Source organism: Myotis davidii, unplaced genomic scaffold (assembly GCF_000327345.1).
Source record: "Myotis davidii unplaced genomic scaffold, ASM32734v1 scaffold68, whole genome shotgun sequence".
Taxonomy (NCBI): Eukaryota; Metazoa; Chordata; class Mammalia; order Chiroptera; family Vespertilionidae; genus Myotis; species Myotis davidii.
In genome coordinates, this window is record NW_006300376.1 from 5167633 (window position 1) to 5186442 (window position 18810).

Below are 18810 nucleotides of genomic sequence, written 5' to 3' on the forward strand. Positions count from 1 at the left end.
ATTTTCAGAAGTTTCTAATTGAAGGCATGCTTCATTTGCCTTGGCTATAAAAAAAAAAAAGAACCTTCATTCTCATGATTATGTCTGTAAATGACCTCATAAAATGTATGCTAGCAAACACACTGCACACTTGCATGTGTACACACACATGCACATAGACACAAACATTTATATTTTACTGAGAAATTATTTTCATGTAGATCAGTTCTTGTACCTTGTGTATTTTTCTGAGGACTTTCAAAAATACAAAAGCTAAATATTAACATAAATTAATATAAATGTTTTCAAACATTTTATTTATTTATTTATTTGCCACATAATCACCATCTATTTTGTGTTCAACAATAAAAATGATGTCCTTTTTGAACATGTGTACATCAAAACCAAAAGGTTGTTTTTTACTTTTTCCTTTACTGGCAACTTTGGATGCATTTTTAGGTTTTGGTTCCCAGACGGCATTTTTCACAAATCTTGAAGCTGCACCTTTGTCCAGCTTGGCAGCCTTCTTCTTGTCAGTTATTTCTTTGACTCTGTTCATGTACACTCTGATTCTTTCCAATTCCTGCTTTACTGGGTGTTCCTTAGGATTAACTCCCTGAGTTGCCAAATAAACCCAAAACATTTAATTTAATGTGTAAGCAGAAACTAAATCCACTGTTGCTTGTTCAAGTGTGTCCAACTTCTGCAACAACTCATTTCTAGAAACAGACATCATGGTCTTCAGCATGTCATCTACAGCACCAATGGAATTCTCAAATGCCGATAAATATTCATGGAGTTCTGCTGGATAGTCTTCATTAATTTCTTCTTCTGCCATTATGATCTAAATGGCACCTGTATGGTCGGTGTGGGCCATAGTAAGACCTAGTCAATGATAAATATTGTGATTGTTATTACAGTGGAAATAGTCCATATTTAGAAAGAGAAAGATAAATTTATTGGAACATAGGTTTCATTTGTGTGCTACAAAAATTTACAGATTATTACCAGTGCTTTTAACACATTATAAAGGTAGCAAAAATTAAATCCCCCAAGGTCCTGAGTCCTTAATAACTACAGGCAAATGAGCATAGCCACATCTCAGCATTATGTATTATCATAATATGTCTAGAAAGGGAGCATTTATAACATCAACACATTCAATTAATAATAGTTAAGATTTAGTTTCAGACACTCATATTTCTTTCATCTGAGACTAATTTTGCAAATAGAGCTAGATAGGGTAACATTCCATCCTCCTTAAGATCTTTCAAACTTACCAGGGTGAGAGAGAAAGGAAGAAATGCCCAAAGTGAGTTTTGAAATTAAAATCTAAGACAAGCCTCATCTACATCAACCCCAACTTGGTCACTTATTTATTCACTCATTCAATAACTAATAGTTCAGTATAAACCATGGTACTGGCACCCTGCTCGACAGACTTTGGAGATACTGTGCTGAACAATACGGAACAGGCCTCTGCCTTCATGGGAGGACATGTATCTGCAGAAATACATTGTTTGGCTGAAATTATTTCATTTACTTATATTTTTAGTGGCTACTGATCTAAGAAATAAAGAAACAAACATACTTTTATAAAATCGTAATGGCTATGAAGAAAATGAAGCAGGCAGGACAATGTCTCTGGTGGTCAGGGTCAAGTTTGGTATGAACAGTCAGAGAAGCCAGGCCTCTCCTAAGAGGAGACATTGGATCTAAAAACTGCGTGAAGTGCAGAATAAAAAGAATAAAATCTTACCCTTTGCAATAGTGTGGATGGATCTAGATGGTGTTATACTAGGTGAAATAAGTCAGACAGAGAAAAAAGAATACCTCTTACATGCGAAATCTAAAGAACAAAATAAATGAACATCAATAAAATAGACTCATAGGTACAGAGGACAGACTGATGGTTGCCAGAGTGGAGGGGGTTGGGGGCCAGGTGAGAAAGGGGAAGGGATTAAGAAGTACTAATTAGCAGTTACAAAAAAGTCATGGAATGTGAAGTACAACATGGAGACTATGGTCAATAATGTTGTAATAACTGTCAATGATGTCAGATGGGAACTTTAATATAAGGGGATCACTGTGTAAAGTGCATGATTGGCTACTATGCTGCACATTTTTAATGATCTTGGTCCAAAGTTGTAATGGGAAATGGATTGGTTTTGGCATACATTATGGAGTATGGTTCCTATAATTAATATATTCAATGGGAGATTAAAATGCCATGAATAAGCAGAGGTTGTCACCTTAATATATCTATATCTACCACACACACACACACTCACGCACTCAAATGTTTGAAGTGTAAATGGGAAAATCAAACACCTTAGAACCCTTAATGCAGCCCTAGTATATAAGTAAGAAATAATAAAATGTCACTAGGTATCGTTTTAAATTATCATTGTGTGAGACACAACACTCAAAAAGGTCATCATCTGTATGAAGAATATACCATATAGAAAGGCAGTGAAAATGTGTTTAGAAATTGCTTAGAAATTCTTGGGAAGGAACCAATGAACCTATAATTTCGCAAAAGTGTGATGCGGCTACACCAACTAACAAGTAGGACCTCCTCAGAACTATTAGTATTTATCATGGAAAGGAGTGGCTGTGCCCAGACAGTGCTATCATAGAGGATCAATCTTTACAGAAACCAGTCATTATTAGCAAGCAAGGCTGACTTAGAAACCATAAAATGAGTTCTATGCAAACTGGCTTGGCAGGGCTGTTTTTCTGCTACCGTTTAGGATGATTCTCACTGAACTGCAGGTGCGCAGGGTACGTTACCTTACCCTCTCCTCTTGTCACTGATAGCGTTGTTGATGGTCTTCAACTGATAATTTCTGGAGAAGAAGACATAGTATCTTCAGACCCATTATTTTAACACTCATAGGGACAGTCTGTTTCCAGGAGAGCCTGTCTTATTAGCCTCTGCCAGCGCATCCAATATAATAAAGAGCTAATATGCTAATTAGACCAATGGCGGCGGGAGGGGCTGCTGCAAGGGCCGAGTCCCTTGCACGAATTTCATGCATTGGCCCTCTAGTACCGATATAGTTATGATGAGGCTTGATGCTTCTTACTGGAGAGTCCTGTTGATCTCAAGTACGTGGTACTGTCTAAGAAGAAAAAAAGGTTGTAACTCTCTAGAGACTGTGTTGTACATGATGCAGTTGTTCAGTGGAAGCCAACTACCTCCCACAATTTCTCATCCAGACCTTCAACTTCTCTTTCCTTCTGCCCATACTCCTCTCTCAATATTTTTTAATCAGCTGCATTCACCCCTATGCTCTGGAGACCATACTTCTATCCAATGAATATACATATTTTGTCTCTTGGTTCTTTGATCATCATTACCTGGAATAGAACTTCAGCTTTAAATTAATGAGGATAACCTGTGTTCCAACTGGCAGACTTCATCAGGGAAGAAGGGCTTCAGGCCAATGAAGGTGCAAAATATGGTTTAACTTTAGTTCAATCGTCCCTCCAGAGAGAGCCATGCCTGCTTTCTTTGTAGAACAACACGGCTCTCCAACACAAGCCTTTTTTACCTTGTCATAGTAGTATACCTTCTCACCAAATGTTAAAAAACATTGACACATTTTTGCTTTTTTTTCTTATAACACAAAAGAAACCATTTTACCTACAAACAACTTTCTTTTTGGTATCTAAGGTGCCATCGGTGCCATAGATTTTTTAAAAGATCCTCTTTCTCTAATGCAAATGGGGTATCAACCTTGGTGATATGAGATAGGAAAAATATGATAATAAAGATAATGGCATACTGCATAGATGACTAATAAGACAGCAAAGGCACTAAATCACAAAACAAATTCATAATGAGAGCAATAATCCCCAGCTTCTCTTGCAACCACTCGTAGTCAAGAGGATAAGTTCTGAGAGTGGTGTGCAGACGTTTCACACACTACTTGTGAGAAATGCCCTCATATGGAGGGTGCATACTCTCCTTTGGTCTAACCACATACCTACTGGATGGAGTAGGTGTGTGATGGGTGAAACTAGACCTGTCATCTCCGATTATGAGGAGTACTCAGCACTATAAGGTGGTTTGAAGTCAGATAAGCCTACCTAGACTGTGCAACTGCTCTGCTAGGGACAAGTTTTATAGACTCTCATACAAATTAGAAAATTTGGTCTCTAGCAAAATGTAACCTATTTTATGGTAGCTTTTATATAACCCTACTAATACTTCTTTCTTATTGTTCTCATTTTATTAAATTTATTGAGGTGACATTGGTTAATAAAATTATATAGGTTTCAAGTGTACAGTTCTATGATACAGCATCTGTATATTTCATTTTGTACCCACCATCCAAAATCAGATCTTTTATCACCATATATTTGACTCCCTTTACCCTTTATGATACTTTTAAAAAAATGAAATGTGAATTGTGATCATCATATATTATATTTTGTTCATAAGTTATACAATTAAACAGATCCTTTTTTGAAACATGTACTCTTTTCCTAACAACTGATTACTCCATAAATGCATGACTTTATTATCCCTGATATATAGAACTTTGCTACACAATATAATAGCTAGAAGTACAAAATATTTTGGGCTTTCCAGAAAGGTGGCTCTGTCTTAGAAGGACAGCTTCACCTCCAGCTGATGATATCTCTTCTTTGAGCCACTGTTTCTTCAATAGTAGAATGAAGATATCATCACTTACTTCACAAAATCACTGTGAGAGTTAAATATGATATAGAATAAAAAGCTATTGATAATGTGCCAGGCATCAAGGTCTTATTTAAAACTGTATGTTATTGTTATTATAATGATGACAATGATGGTGGAAATGGTGAATACATAAGATAAGACTATATTTGAAATGCACCACACATTTAAAATCATATCTTACATTGATTTACTGATATACTTGCTTATATAAACTTCAAAACAGAATAAAAATGGATAATTTGGTCTGGTGTACCAAAATTACTATAACGGTAAATTATATGTTAGGGGAAATTATAGGAGCAGTAGAGGGCTGTGCAATCCTATATAATAAAAGCCTAAAATGCCAATTGTCTGGTCATTTGATTATCCATTCAACCAATCAAAGTGTAATATGCTAATGATATGCTAAGGTTGCTCAACTGCTCGCTATTGCATGCACTGACCACCAGGGTTCAGACAGTCAACTGGTAGACCAGTCACTATGACGTGCACAGATCACCAGGGGGCAGACGCTCTGACCAGTAGGTTAGTTTGCTGCTGGGGTCCAGCTGATTGGTACTGAGTGAGATGGGCTGGACATGCCCTGGAGTCCTCCCACAATCCTTCCCCAGCTGGCCAATCTCTCGCATCCCTCACTGGCCCAAATCGTGCACTAGTGGGGTCCCTCGGCCTGCCCTGCACCCTCTTGCAATCCACGACCCCTTGGGGGATGTCGGGGAATGGGTTTTGGCCTGATCCCACAGGCCAGGCTGAGGGACCCCACTGGCACACAAATTCATGCACCGGGCCTCTAGTAAAATATAATCTAGCTGCAGTGAGATGAGTGTTTCTGAGAAATTATTTTCACTCTGAATTCCTGCAGAACCTTATCTTAACATCTAATGTGTTGGGGCAATTAAGTGATTATGGTATAATCTAGTAATCCCAGGTGTTCTAGGTTTTCCCCTCTAAAATGAGATTGTGCATACAATAACATAATTACCAAAAATAACCTAATACGTAGAATTCATATATTAGATCGCATGTTCCCTTGATCTGTTTCTAAATTTTAAAATATATAGTTAGTTGAATGATTTTTAAAATGAATTAATTTATTACAATAATATCTAGAAATTCACTTCATATTTATTCTAGGAAAAATTAAGTTTGTCAATTCATGGAATTTAGAAACACATTTACTAATCCCAGGCAATCATGGCTACCAATGGTACAACATATGCAACTTAACGATGCAATTTGCCAAAAAATTATAAAAGTTGGAACCCCTACTGAACACTTTTAAGTGGGGTACCTATCTTCAGATGCTCTTAGTTTGCATAATGGCTTCCCAGATGAAATAACATAGCAAGAAACAGAAACAGCTCACTAGTAATGGTTGGCTTACTCCAATTGCTTCTGAATTAAAAGCAGCTGTGGACAGTAGGAGGTTGGTCTGCCCTTAAATAACACATTAGTAACATGGATAAAAATTTTATCTCTTGCTTTGATACAAAATGTTAAGAATCACAAAGAAGCTAAAGGCTGGTAATGTTATCAAGCATTTTCAGTGAGGCTGTTATATATTAGAGGTATCTTAAATATTTTCAATCATTTGATTTCACCCTTTTTATTGGGAACCTTTCTCAACCACTTTTAAATCATTGCAAATACCACACAAATCTGAGCTTCCCTTTGTTGTAATGACCGACGATTTGAACTGTGATTAATGTAGACAGCATAATATCATTCTATAACAATAAGGGATATTTGTGAACTGTTGTGTGTAATGGAATCAATGTTTTCAGCAGGTCTTAGAAAATATGTTTAATCACTTCAAAAAGTAATACATAATCTAGTTGTTTCTGTTAAGGTTGTATTCATTGTTAGTATTTTTAAAGATCTGTTTTTTTTTTATTTTTGGTCATGTGTGAATACAGATAGTATTAATAAATTTCACAATTCAGTGAGACTGATTGCATACAGATCAGATGTTGCTCTGTCTCTAGAGTGTAAGACAGAAATAGAGGACGGCATTTTGCAAACTGAAAGTAGAGAACATTTTTCAAAGGATTAATATTAGTAGCAAGCTTTATGATTCAATAATTCATGTTCATAGACAAAAAGTACAATTTCCCATCTGTTACCTTTTTTCTTCTCAATTGTTAAACTTAGAAACATGAAAAAATATAACATATCTTCTGGAACTTTTTTTTTTTTGGTGTAGTTTAGAATATGTGCGCTATGAAAATTTAGTATTCCTGGAAGGAATTATAGTCAATTAAGAGCCTGTCAGCTGTTCACTGACTTTTTGTTCCATTATTGAAGAGGTAGAATTGTAGGGACTGAATTGGATGAGAGTTAGGCATTCTTGACCATAGCTAATTAGCTTTCAGACCATGGAAAATTTCTTTAAGATTTTATTTCTTCTATAAGAGTTTGACATGACAACTGAAAATAAAAACAAAATAATAATTTAAGTCCATAAGCAAATTTAAAAATTTCAAATGCCCAATTCTAAAGAGATAACCCATATTAGAAAGTAATATCAACAAACTAAGACAAAGAATCTTTGCATTGTTGTGAACCATTTTAGCAGTTCTAAAGTTGGCTCAAGGTTTAATTGACAATATGTGTGCATACATACAGACATAGTTACATAACCATGTTTTCTGTATATGGATCTAAATGTGTATAAGCATATATATATACACAATGCATGTGTCTTTGATTATAAGCAAAAAAAATAAATGTTTTATATATTTTATGCATAATTATTTCAATTCCTGGAATGAATGGGTCGGAAATGAAAGGCAGAAAAACTATTTTAAAGAGTAATCACTGTATTCTTTATATATTTTACTTCTAAAATTTCTTCATTGTTACCTACATCCTGATTTCAATTAACACCCCAATGCTAACATGCCCTAAATAATTCTGTCTCATATTTCATACTGTATACTAAGCATTTTAAATTTTTAACTTATATCACTGTAATTAATAGTAGGAAAGGAGTAAAGACATGGCCAGACATTATAGACATGTTATTTGGGCAGCTTCACCAGGAAGCTGCAATTTCACACTCCCCAGGGAACACCAGCCCATTCTGTGCAGATCACTGCAGGGGAAGGGGTCCAACAAAGAGAAGATTGACACGTGCCCAGTGAAGTTGGGTGACACAGGGAAAGTACTTGTCCATCAATCACAACTCCAGATAGAGATGGTTAGCCAGAACGGGCATGGCCACTGCAAACACTTGAACGTTTAGGAATATATAATCCCCTAAACAAAGGAGTTCACTTTCTTGTTTCTTGGGGTGTGCCCTCTTGGTTCTCTTGCTTTCTCCCCTAAGGGCCACGGACATATGGATCCCACTGGCTCTGGTTTTAGCTCCACTAAGGCCCCAGCTACTCTTCTTCTGACTGGGCTAGGACTTTAGAAACTCAGAGGTATAATTCCACAGAAATAAAGCGTTCTACTGCATCTCATCCTACCATGTGGGTCTCCAGAAATGCTCTTCAAGTGTACCCCATTAACCCTACTTCCACCAACACCTGGAGGCAAGGAGCCCCTCTCTCCTATCCTAACCCTATTATCATCACAAACAAAATATCTGTTCTATTTATAAGTTCCCTTCCTTTCCTCTTTTACAGAGATATCTCTATTCTACCAGTTCAGCAAGCTTTTTTTTGATGTTATTTTATGGAAGTGTAACATATACACACATAATTGTACAACTTGATTAACTAACCCCAGGTGAAAAGAGCACAGGGATATCACCTGAGTTAACTGGCTGTTAGAGGAGAGGGGTTTGAAAGACTGGGTGAAAAAGTTGAAGAGATTAAGCAAAAACAAAAAAAAAAAAACAAGAAAGTGACAGAAATGTATAAAGCAAAACCTGATTGAGCTAAAACAAATAAATAAGCAAACTGACTTATAGTGGAGTCTATAATATCCCTATTTCAGTCATTGACAGATCACATTGATAGAAAGCCAGTGAGAATTTAGTTGACCTGAAAACCACAATCCGTCAACATTTTTAATTGATATTTATAGAATACTCCATCTAACAACAGCAAAATTCAAGTTATTCTAAAGGACACAGCAAATGTTCACCATAATAAATCATATTCTCAACCATAAACATAGCTTATTTGAATTTAAAGTTAAAGAAAGAATACACAGTATGATGTCAAAACAGAGTAGAGTTAAACTAGAAACCAATAAAATGAAGATAACTCTAAAAGTACTATATGTGGAAATTAAACAACATATTCCTAAATCACCCATCATTCAAAGAAAAGGTCTTAAGACCAATGTATTGCATATATTAGAAAAGGAAAGATCTAAAATCAATAGCCTAAGTTCCCAACCTAGAGCAAGAAGAGCTAAATAAGAAAAAGAAGAACATATATAGAATTTAAATAAATATTTAACAATTATAAAATAAGTCAACATTTTAAGAAACACTATCACATGCACTGGTGAGGATGTACAGTAAGAGCTACTCACATATGCTACTGGTTGTATGTGCAACTATATTTGAAAAGTTAAAATGTATATACCCTGGACACACACATAAGTTTTACTTCTATATACTTAATCTAGACAGATTCTTGTGCTTTGTACTAGGAAGAATATGCAAGATTGTTCACAGATTTGTTCACACAACTTGAACAAAAAAAACACATATATAAATGTCCCACAACTGTAAAGTGGATAAATATAAATTGATATATAATAGTACAAATGAATTTTATGTGTGTTGAATATTAATCAACTACAACTATGCTCATAAAAATGGATGGAGCTCAAAAAAATCCTGATAAAATAATACCACAGAAATTTTTAAAAGACTTTTAAAAATGTTTAAATTTTGGAAAATAAATATTAGTAGTTATGCATATAAGTAAAAACCATTAAAAGAAAACGATTAAAAGAACAAAAGGACTATTTCATCCAAAAATCAGAAGTATGGTTACTACCAATGAAGAAGGAAATGGGCACTGAGGATGTTGGTAACACTGGTAATGATCTCTCTTTTATGTTAGATAATTTGAATATAATGCTATGTTTTATTTGTATTTCAATTGTATATCTCCATTATATGCAGATTTGGGCATTTGTTCTATTTCCCAGGAAAAAATACTTTAAAACATTTTTGAGCTAAAATTTCTGTAATCAAACATATCTAAATTGTTTTGTACTCTGGAAATCTAATGGGTAAGCCAAAGTGGGAAAAAAGGAGTCTGTAATTTTCAGAATAAATAGAAACAGTTGACAAGAGTTAAATCTGTGAAATATTCATTTAAGCTTATAAATTACATTATCAAAATGGCTTTTTCTTTTCTTTTCCATTCTTTGGTTCTTTACCCTTACATTTGATTGGGAGATAAAAGGGACTGTCAGACAATGAATTAGAAAATTCAACTCATTCCATTGAATCCAAAATCTTTTAGTATTTATGTAGTTTAATGCATTCCTTATAACTTTATAAATGTCTAAAGCACTTTATAAAGCTCAATTTGTGTCAGAGTTAAAATAATTGAAAGCCATTTAAACTTTCAGCTAATCATGTAGTTTAGTCTTAACTTCAAATGCTATGTAAAGTGAGAATTTGAGAAAGAAACCATGATTTTTATTACCTTTTAAAAAATTATAAAAAAATGTATAATTCAAATATAAAATATTTTTTTTACCCCTCAAAGACAAATCTTTCACCTATATTTGACACCCTTTACTACCTACCCCACCCTCACTTCCCTGTGGTCATAACATAAATATTTATTATATAATTTTATAATATACCAGAGGCCCGGTGCACAAAATTTGTGCATGGGAGGTGGGGAGGGGGGGTATCCCTCAGCCTGACCTGCACCTTCTCCAATCCGGGAGCCCTCAAGGGATGTCCTACTGACAGCTTAGGCCCACTCCCCATGGTTCTCTGCTGTCTGCAGGGCCTGCTTGGCCACTCATGGGTTGCTCTGGGTGCTGGCCAAGTGGGCTCTGCTCTCTGCGGCCACCCCTGGAACTGGAGGACTTCAGTGGGGCTGAGAGGACTGGATGCCATCATCTTGTGGCTATGGGTGCTGCTATCTTTGTGTCGGAGTGGTGGTTAATTTGCATATTACTCTTTTATTAGATAGGATATTTATATTATTACCAGAGGGATAAAAAATTTAACTGTTTATTCAGTTTAATAATTACCTTAATTCACATTAGCTTAATATGTACAAGATTTTGAAGATCATAACATATACATCAGAAAATCATAAGTCATCAAAACATTTCCAGAAATTTAGGAATTTTATCCTTTGTAAACATTTCTGTAAAGGGCAACCTAGTATTTTAGGTTTTATGGGTCATTGATCTTTGTCACAACTATTCAACTCTATCCTTATAGCTCAAAAAGAGCCCTAATGGGTGTGGCTGCTTTTCAGTAAAACTTTATTTACAATAATAGGTGGGTCTTTGCAGGCTTTAGTTAAGATTGTGTCCTGACTAGGAAGCAAACCTACCACCTCATGGAGTACGGGCCGATGCTCTAACCAACTGAGCCACCCAGCCAGGGCTCCTTCTCTCTGTTTTTGTTATTGTTATGAATGATTTGTCCAGAAGAATGAGATTATTTTAATCAAATTGGGTATCTTTTAACTATTGTCTTTTTAATTGTAATCAAAGCACACTCTTTACAACATACAATGAAATTTGTGTTTATCTCTGTTTTCCAAAGTTGGAAAGTTAAATTTAGCAAAGCTAAAACATTTATTTAATTATTATTTTATTATATGCCTAGTGCAGGAATTTGTACATGGGTGGGGTCCAGCCAGACCGGATCCAGTCACGGCGGATCAGGACCATGCCTATCTGGAGGAGGAGATGGAAGGAGGTTGGCTAACTGGCCCACCCTGATCAGGGCCCGATCAGGGCTGGGCTGACTCGGGGGAGGGGCTGTGGGTGATTGGCCACGGGCCCCACCCCCAATTGGGGTGGGGGGATGATTGGGGATGGGACCGCTGTGCTGAGAGGCTGTGGGTGATGGGCCAGCTGGCCCCACCCTGAATGGAGCGGGGGGCCGATTGGGGGGTCAGTGGCCAGGGGAGGGGCTGTGGGAGGTTGGCTAGCCAGCCCACCCAATTGATATGGTGGGGCAATTGGGAGTGGAACTGGCTTGGGGGAGGGGCTATGAGTGGGGCTGGCCAGCTCTCTCCCAAATGAGGTTGGGGGGGCTGATCGGAGGCCATCAGCCTAGGGGAGGGGTCCTGCCCCTGATCGGGGTGGGGGGATCCGATCTGGGGTGGGGCCAGGTGAGGTGAGGTGCTGCAGGAGGTTGGCTGGCCGGTCCCACACCCCCCCATCTGGCAGTTCGCTGGCCACAGTGGGCATCATAGCGACCAGTTGTTCCAGCGTTCTGGACGCTGGCTTTTTATACATATCCATTATTACCTATACTAATAAAAGGGTAATATGCAAATTGGTCATGACACCCTCACAGTCATGACCTGATATGCTAAATAGTCAAGACCGGTATGCAAATTGACCACCACTCCAACACAAATAATGAGAGGGATATGCTAATTACCTCTCATATGCTAATTAGCCATGGCCAGTATGCAAATTGACCATCACTCCAATATCCCAATTGGCTGCCTCCATGTGGTCAAAGATGGCCACCCCCTGTGGCCACAAGGTGGCCACCACAAGATGGCTGGCAGGGGAGGGCAGTTGTGGGTGATCAGGCCAGCAGGGGAAGCCAGTTAGGGGTGACGAGGCCAGCAGGGGAGGGCAATTGGGAGCTACAGGCCTGCAGGGGAGGGCAGTTGGGGGCAACCAAGCCTGCAGGAGAGGGCCGTTGGGGAGGACCAGGCCTGCAGGGGAGGGCAATTGAGGGCAATCAGGCCGGCAGGGGAACAGTTAGACATAGATCAGGCTGGCAGGTGAGTGGTTAGGGGGGTCATCAGGCTATCAGGCAGAAATAGTTAGGGGCAATCAGGCAGGCAGGCAGGCAGGTAGGCAGGCAGGCAAGTGGTTGGGAGGCAGCAGTACTGGATTGTGATCCTGGTGGGATCTGGCCTAAATGGGCAGTCAGACATCCCAGATTGGGGAGGGTGCAGACTGGGCTGAGGGACACCCCCCCTTCCCCCACCCCCAGTGCACAAATTTCATGCACCAGGCCTCGGGTTTTAATATAAGAATTAAAAGTAATTAGTCCTACCTCTATTTCTGCTAGGTAAATGTAGAAGAGAAATGCTTTGGAAATGCCCATCTAAAGGGCGCTCTCTGGGGGCACCCAGGCTCTAATACAGCCATGGGCAAACTACGGCCCGTGGGCCAGATCTGGCCCATTTGAAATGAATAAAACGAAAAAAAAAAAGACCGTGCCCTTTTATGTAATGATGTTTACTTTGAATTTATATTAGTTCACACAAACACTCCATCCATGCTTTTGTTCCGGCCCTCCGGTCCAGTTTAAGAACCCATTGTGGCCCTCGAGTCAAAAAGTTTGCCCACCCGTGCTCTAATATCAGCCAGGAGGAAGTTCAATTATGAAACTGAAGCAGGAATTTTGGGGGAACATAGGCAGGGTTAGGGATTTTTTTGGGGGGAATTGGGGTTCATGGAGGAACACAGGGCTACAGACTGGGAGAAGATACATTTCCATAACACAAGGAAGCCAAGTGCAGTTACATCTGCATAAGACAATGAAGCAGCAACAAGTATATTTCCATAAGACAAGGGAACTGGAAGTAGCCAAGAAAGGTCTATATTTACAAAATAAAGAGAAGGAAGCCTTTCATCCAGAAGGAGGAGAAGAAAGCTGAAAGGGAATAGGAAAGCAATAAGGAAGGAGAGGGGAGAACTTCACATGTCTTATGTGAGGTTTGACCTTTGAGGCCAGGAGTTACTACAGTAACCAGTCTAACGGAATAGTAACCAATCAAAGGGGATATTAAGGCACCAGGATCTGCAGCTTTTATAAGCCCTAGGGAAGAGGAAGTCAGTGGTACTCTTCCCCCTCCCCACATGGGAGTCAGTTCTGTGGAACTCTTCCCCCTCCCTACATAGGAGTCTGTATTTGTTCTTCAATAAATCTCCATATTTTCTATATCACTTTCTGTCCGTGTATTCATTCTTCAATTCCAGCAGATAAAGAATCCAGGTTCCAGTCCAAAAATTCGGTATCAAAACAATAAACAATCAGCAATACTAGTAGATGCCCTTTCTTTAAAGTTATCACACTCTCACCTAATTTATTTTTACAAACAATTTTCTATCATATTTATATTTTTACTTACTTATTAAGGTAAGAACACTTAATATGAAATCTACCATTCTAACAAATTTTAATAGCAAAATGTTATTATAACTATAAGCACTAACTTGTATAGAGGAGCTCTAGAATGTATTCATCTTCCATAACTGAAACGTTATACATATTGAACAACTCCCCATATTAACACATCATTTGCAATAAAATAAGGTATCTGTTGTTGTTGGTTTTGCAAAGTAATCATTCCTGATTACATCCTAATGCAGAACTTAATCAGATTGGAATTAAATAATTTACTTTCAAATTTCTGTTTTGTCAGATTTACTTCTGTTAAATATACCATATATAATATGAGAGAAATATACTTCTAACTCACCTTTCATATTATACTGGCTTTGAGAAATAGTGTGAACAACCCTTTCTCGTTTGTATTTGTTAAGGATTAAAGACAGTAAAAGCTGAGTCTGTTTTTTTTTTAATTTTTGCTGAGTGTTTTATTGACACAGTTTGTCGACAAAATGTGTTGTTACACATACATTCATTCCAAAATAATAATTGTTTTTCAATGAAAATGTCGTTTAAGGAAAACTGAATTAAATAACAAACAGTATAAAATTTGAGCATTATATGGACACATTTTAACCACATAAGAAAAATGTCTCAAAATTATATGAAAATTATATACTTCTAAGTAAATCTGATGTGTGTCAATTGAGGTTGATACTATCTGGAACATATAATCTATAATTTTTAAAATGTACCTGCAGCATATCAAGTTAATTATACTTTACAGAGGTTGTTGGCTTGGATTGCTATTAAAAAGCCATAAGCTAGGTGGCTTAAACATTAAACATTCATTTCTTACAATTCTGGAGGTTGAAAAGACAAAAACCAAAGTGCCTGAAGAATTGGTTTCAGGTGAGGGCCCACTTCCTGGTTTGTAGATGGCAACTTATTGCTGGGTCTATCCACTCCTGGCAGAGAGATAGCAAGCTCTGCTCTCTTTCTCATCTTATCAGGGCACTCATCTAATCATGTTGGTTCCACACCTACCTGTCTCCCCAAAACCTCATCTCCTAAGGCCATCACATGGGGAGTTAGAGTCTCAACATATGAATGTTGGGAGAAGACAAACATTCAATTCTTAACAGAGGCTTTCTTTTCTGTAAACACGATTTTCTTGAGGATTACCATTTGTATTCTATGCAGGACAATAAGAAATACCACCAACGGGGGGTGGTGGCAGAAATGGGGAGAAGTAAAAAATTTCAGTTAAGCAGGATGAGTAAGTTCTGGAGATCTAATTACAGCATGGTGACTATAGTTAATAAAACTATTATGTACTTAAATTTTGCTGAGATGGTTGATCCTAAGTCTTCCGCCCACCCACCATGTAAATATGTAATGTAATGGATATGTTAATTACCTTTATTTTGGTAATCATGCACAATATGTATGATAGATGGTTGATCCTAAATCTTCTGCCCCACACACAAATGTAAATATGTAATGTAATGGATATGTTAATTACCTTTATTTTGGTAATCATGCACAATGTGTACATATATCAAAACATCACATTATGCACCTTAAATATATGCAATTTCTATTTTCTACACCTTAAAAAAAGCTGGAAAATTAATCTAATTAAAAATAAAGACTACTATAGACTCAGGTGAGAAAGTTCTATTTTAGGCCAATCTCTAACAAACAAGAATTTACAATGACAGGCAAGCCTAAGCTGGATTTTGTAGTCTTTCCCATTGCCAGATATTTGTAATTCAGAGCATATCAATCTCAAAGACAAAATATATAAAATGAACTTTTGAGGTTACTACATTTTTTAAAAAGCAGCTTACATGTAGAAGCAAATCTAATTTCAGAAAAAGTGTACCCTTTTTCCCTTCAGGCTCTCCTTTACAATTTTTAAGAATAATTTGCCGTCTACAATTTGTTTGAATGAAAAATTGTCTTGAAAGAAAAATGTATAAAGAAAATTAGCCTCTTTTGTAGAGTAAAAAAGTTAGCATGCTAATATTTTCTACTTGCATATGTGCAGTTACATTTTAAGTTTAAGTATTTTGAACCATTATAGGAGAATTGAACAAAATAATATGCTATCAAACATCATTTTTATACATTTACTTCACTGTTTATCACTTAATTTGTATACATTTCACTATATAGTTAGCATGATATGCTTCTAGTCTTCATAGAGTTAGATATGATATGCATCTATGATATTTAACATATTTATTTTAGAAGCCCAAATTTTTTTAAAAAAAACCACAATGTTAAAATACTGAAACGTAAACACACTAATGAGAAAAACAATTTAATCAGTAGTAGGTACATTTTATATATTTTTAGATTTATTGCAATAAAATTTTTAAATAAAATTGTTTCCAAAAATTTTCTTGAATATTTATTTCCTTTGGTAGGCTTTGAAAAATATAACTTTAACGCAGAGTTTGTTATGATTATTTTTTTAAAAATCAAATTTATTTTTTGTAATAAAATCCATGAAGGAAATATGTACATACTTATATACATACTTATATTTACATGTTTGTATAACAAAATATTTCTATGGAAGTAGGAATATCATTCATTAAGTTTGGAGAGAAGAAGAAGAAAATTTAGGGGAAATAGTCAAAATTTGGGTATGAACATAGGCAGAAGGATTTTAAAAACTGCACAAGACTGCACGGGTTGTGAGTTCAGGAAAAATAAAAATACAGAGCGGAATATTATCTTGAAAGTTAATAAGAAAATAATGTTATTAAATATAAAGTTGTGGGTGAGATTGCCCATGAGGCTTGTTTAGATTAATAAAAGATCAATCAAATTATCAGGCAGATTCCTAGAAAATACACAATTATAAGGAATAAATACGAAAAAGAATTTGCAAAAGACACTAGGGAGTGGTATTCAGAAATTGAGAGACAAACCAGGTTCAAACAGAAAAAAACCCAAAAAACCCTAATCTTATCAAATAGACATGAGAGTTTAAAGAGCATAACAGTTTAGAAATAGCATCGGATTGAGTCAAAAGGAAGATAATATCGTGGTGAGAGAAATTTCTGTGGAAAGTGTTCAAAGTACAGAGGGAGCAACAAGGGATTATGGACGTCAAAGATTGAAAACTAAATCTTTCAGCAAGTTGTCTTTGAATTGCAGAAATGAGGCAATGTAGTCATGGAAGGGGCCATGTAGTCATGACATTTTCTTTGGGGGGGAGATTTCAGTTTATAATTTTGCACAGAATCAGTTAATAAAGTTTAAAAATAAGATATTTCTTACTGTAATATCATCTCTTTTATTTGAACAATTAGCAGTTATGGGACATTCTCTTCTATAAATGATTAGCTCAGGACACCAGGAGCTACAGGGGTTGCCATAGCATTCAGAAGCTTTAGCTCCTTCATGCCTCAGTTTTTAAACAAAGAGAAGGCATGATCCTGTAAACCCTGGAGTTTTTAATTGCATAAAAATTACCTTGTGCATTAGTCAACTTTGCTGGTATTGGTGAGGTGATGCTTCAGCCTTACCAAGAAGTGTTTAAAGTTTCTGCATGTATAAGAAATGTATTCTTCCACGATAAACAGAAGACACCTGTAAAAAGCTATATGGGGTATGTGGGTGTTATTTTTTTAGAACATGCTGAATTAAATTTTCTTATTAAGTCATCAATTCTCAAATCCTCATTTTATCACTCTTCTAGGCAAAAACCCGGTTTAAAGAAAGACCATTGCTTGGGAGACAAAAGCTCATAGAGAGACAATATTTATAGTAGAAAGGGTAGCAAATATGGGACTACTTGAAATATTTGCTACTGTTTAATTACCATAGTAATATATGTAGATCTCTGTGTCAACCTGAGGAAGCAACATTACTTATAACTCCTGTTCCATGATTGATAGGATCCTTATTTCTCTCATGGTCGCTTTTTAACAAAAAGCTACATTTGAGGCTAACAAACTCTCAACTTAACCTGCTTTTAGTTTCCAGTCACCAGAATGCTTTTTACATACTAGAACTTTGCCCTAGAAGTCCTGGGTTTAAGTCCTAACACATTAATATGCATGTGAGGTGACTTATTCCAAGTTATTGGACCTTTCTAAGGCATAGAAGCTTTGACAATAACAAGTTTCTTAAAAATAATTATCCTTAAACATTAAACAAAATTGTTGCGAGGCTCAGATTTAATAACACAGAGGCATTTTTTAAAAAGAAATTGCTATCCAAAAGTAACATATTGTTTAGCATAACCATGGACACAGACAGTAGGGGGATGAGGGCATGTGCTGGGGGCTGGGAGCAGCTAGGGAGAGGTCAAAGGAGGGAAAAGGAGACATATGTAATACTTCAAACAACAAAAATTTAAATTTTTAAAAGTAACATATTGTTAATACATGTGACCCTGACTCAAACTAGCTGTACAACACTAAATGGGTTTTGCTTCTGAAAAAAAATCTTGTCTGCTTTTTCTTCTGTGTGTGTGTGTGTGTGTGTGTGTGTGTGTGAGAGAGAGAGAGAGAGATATAGAGAGAGAGAGAGAGAGAGAGAGAGAGAGAGAGAGAGAGGCAGGGGAGGCAAACTTATACTAAAGAATCTCCAAGACTTTTCCCAATGCCATGTTTTGAAATATTACCATTCATGCCAAAAATAGCAAAAGAGTACCTACTGTGCTTAGAGCATCCATCTCGACTTAAGCGAACTTTAAACAAATTTCTACAATAAAGTTTGACTTATTTTATTCTTTGTGCTTGCCTTTCTTGGTTTGTCATGAAATAAAAAATATTTTTTTCATTAAAATTAATAAAAAATATGGACTACTTTTTTTCATGTAACACCTTTTTATTTAGTGTCC

The 18810-nt window shown here is 36.5% G+C and overlaps 1 pseudogene; it reads right to left on the reverse strand.

The window, feature by feature from the left end:
- Positions 1-301: 301 nt before the first annotated feature.
- Positions 302-817, reverse strand: LOC102755342 (annotated as a pseudogene).
- Positions 818-18810: the final 17993 nt, after the last annotated feature.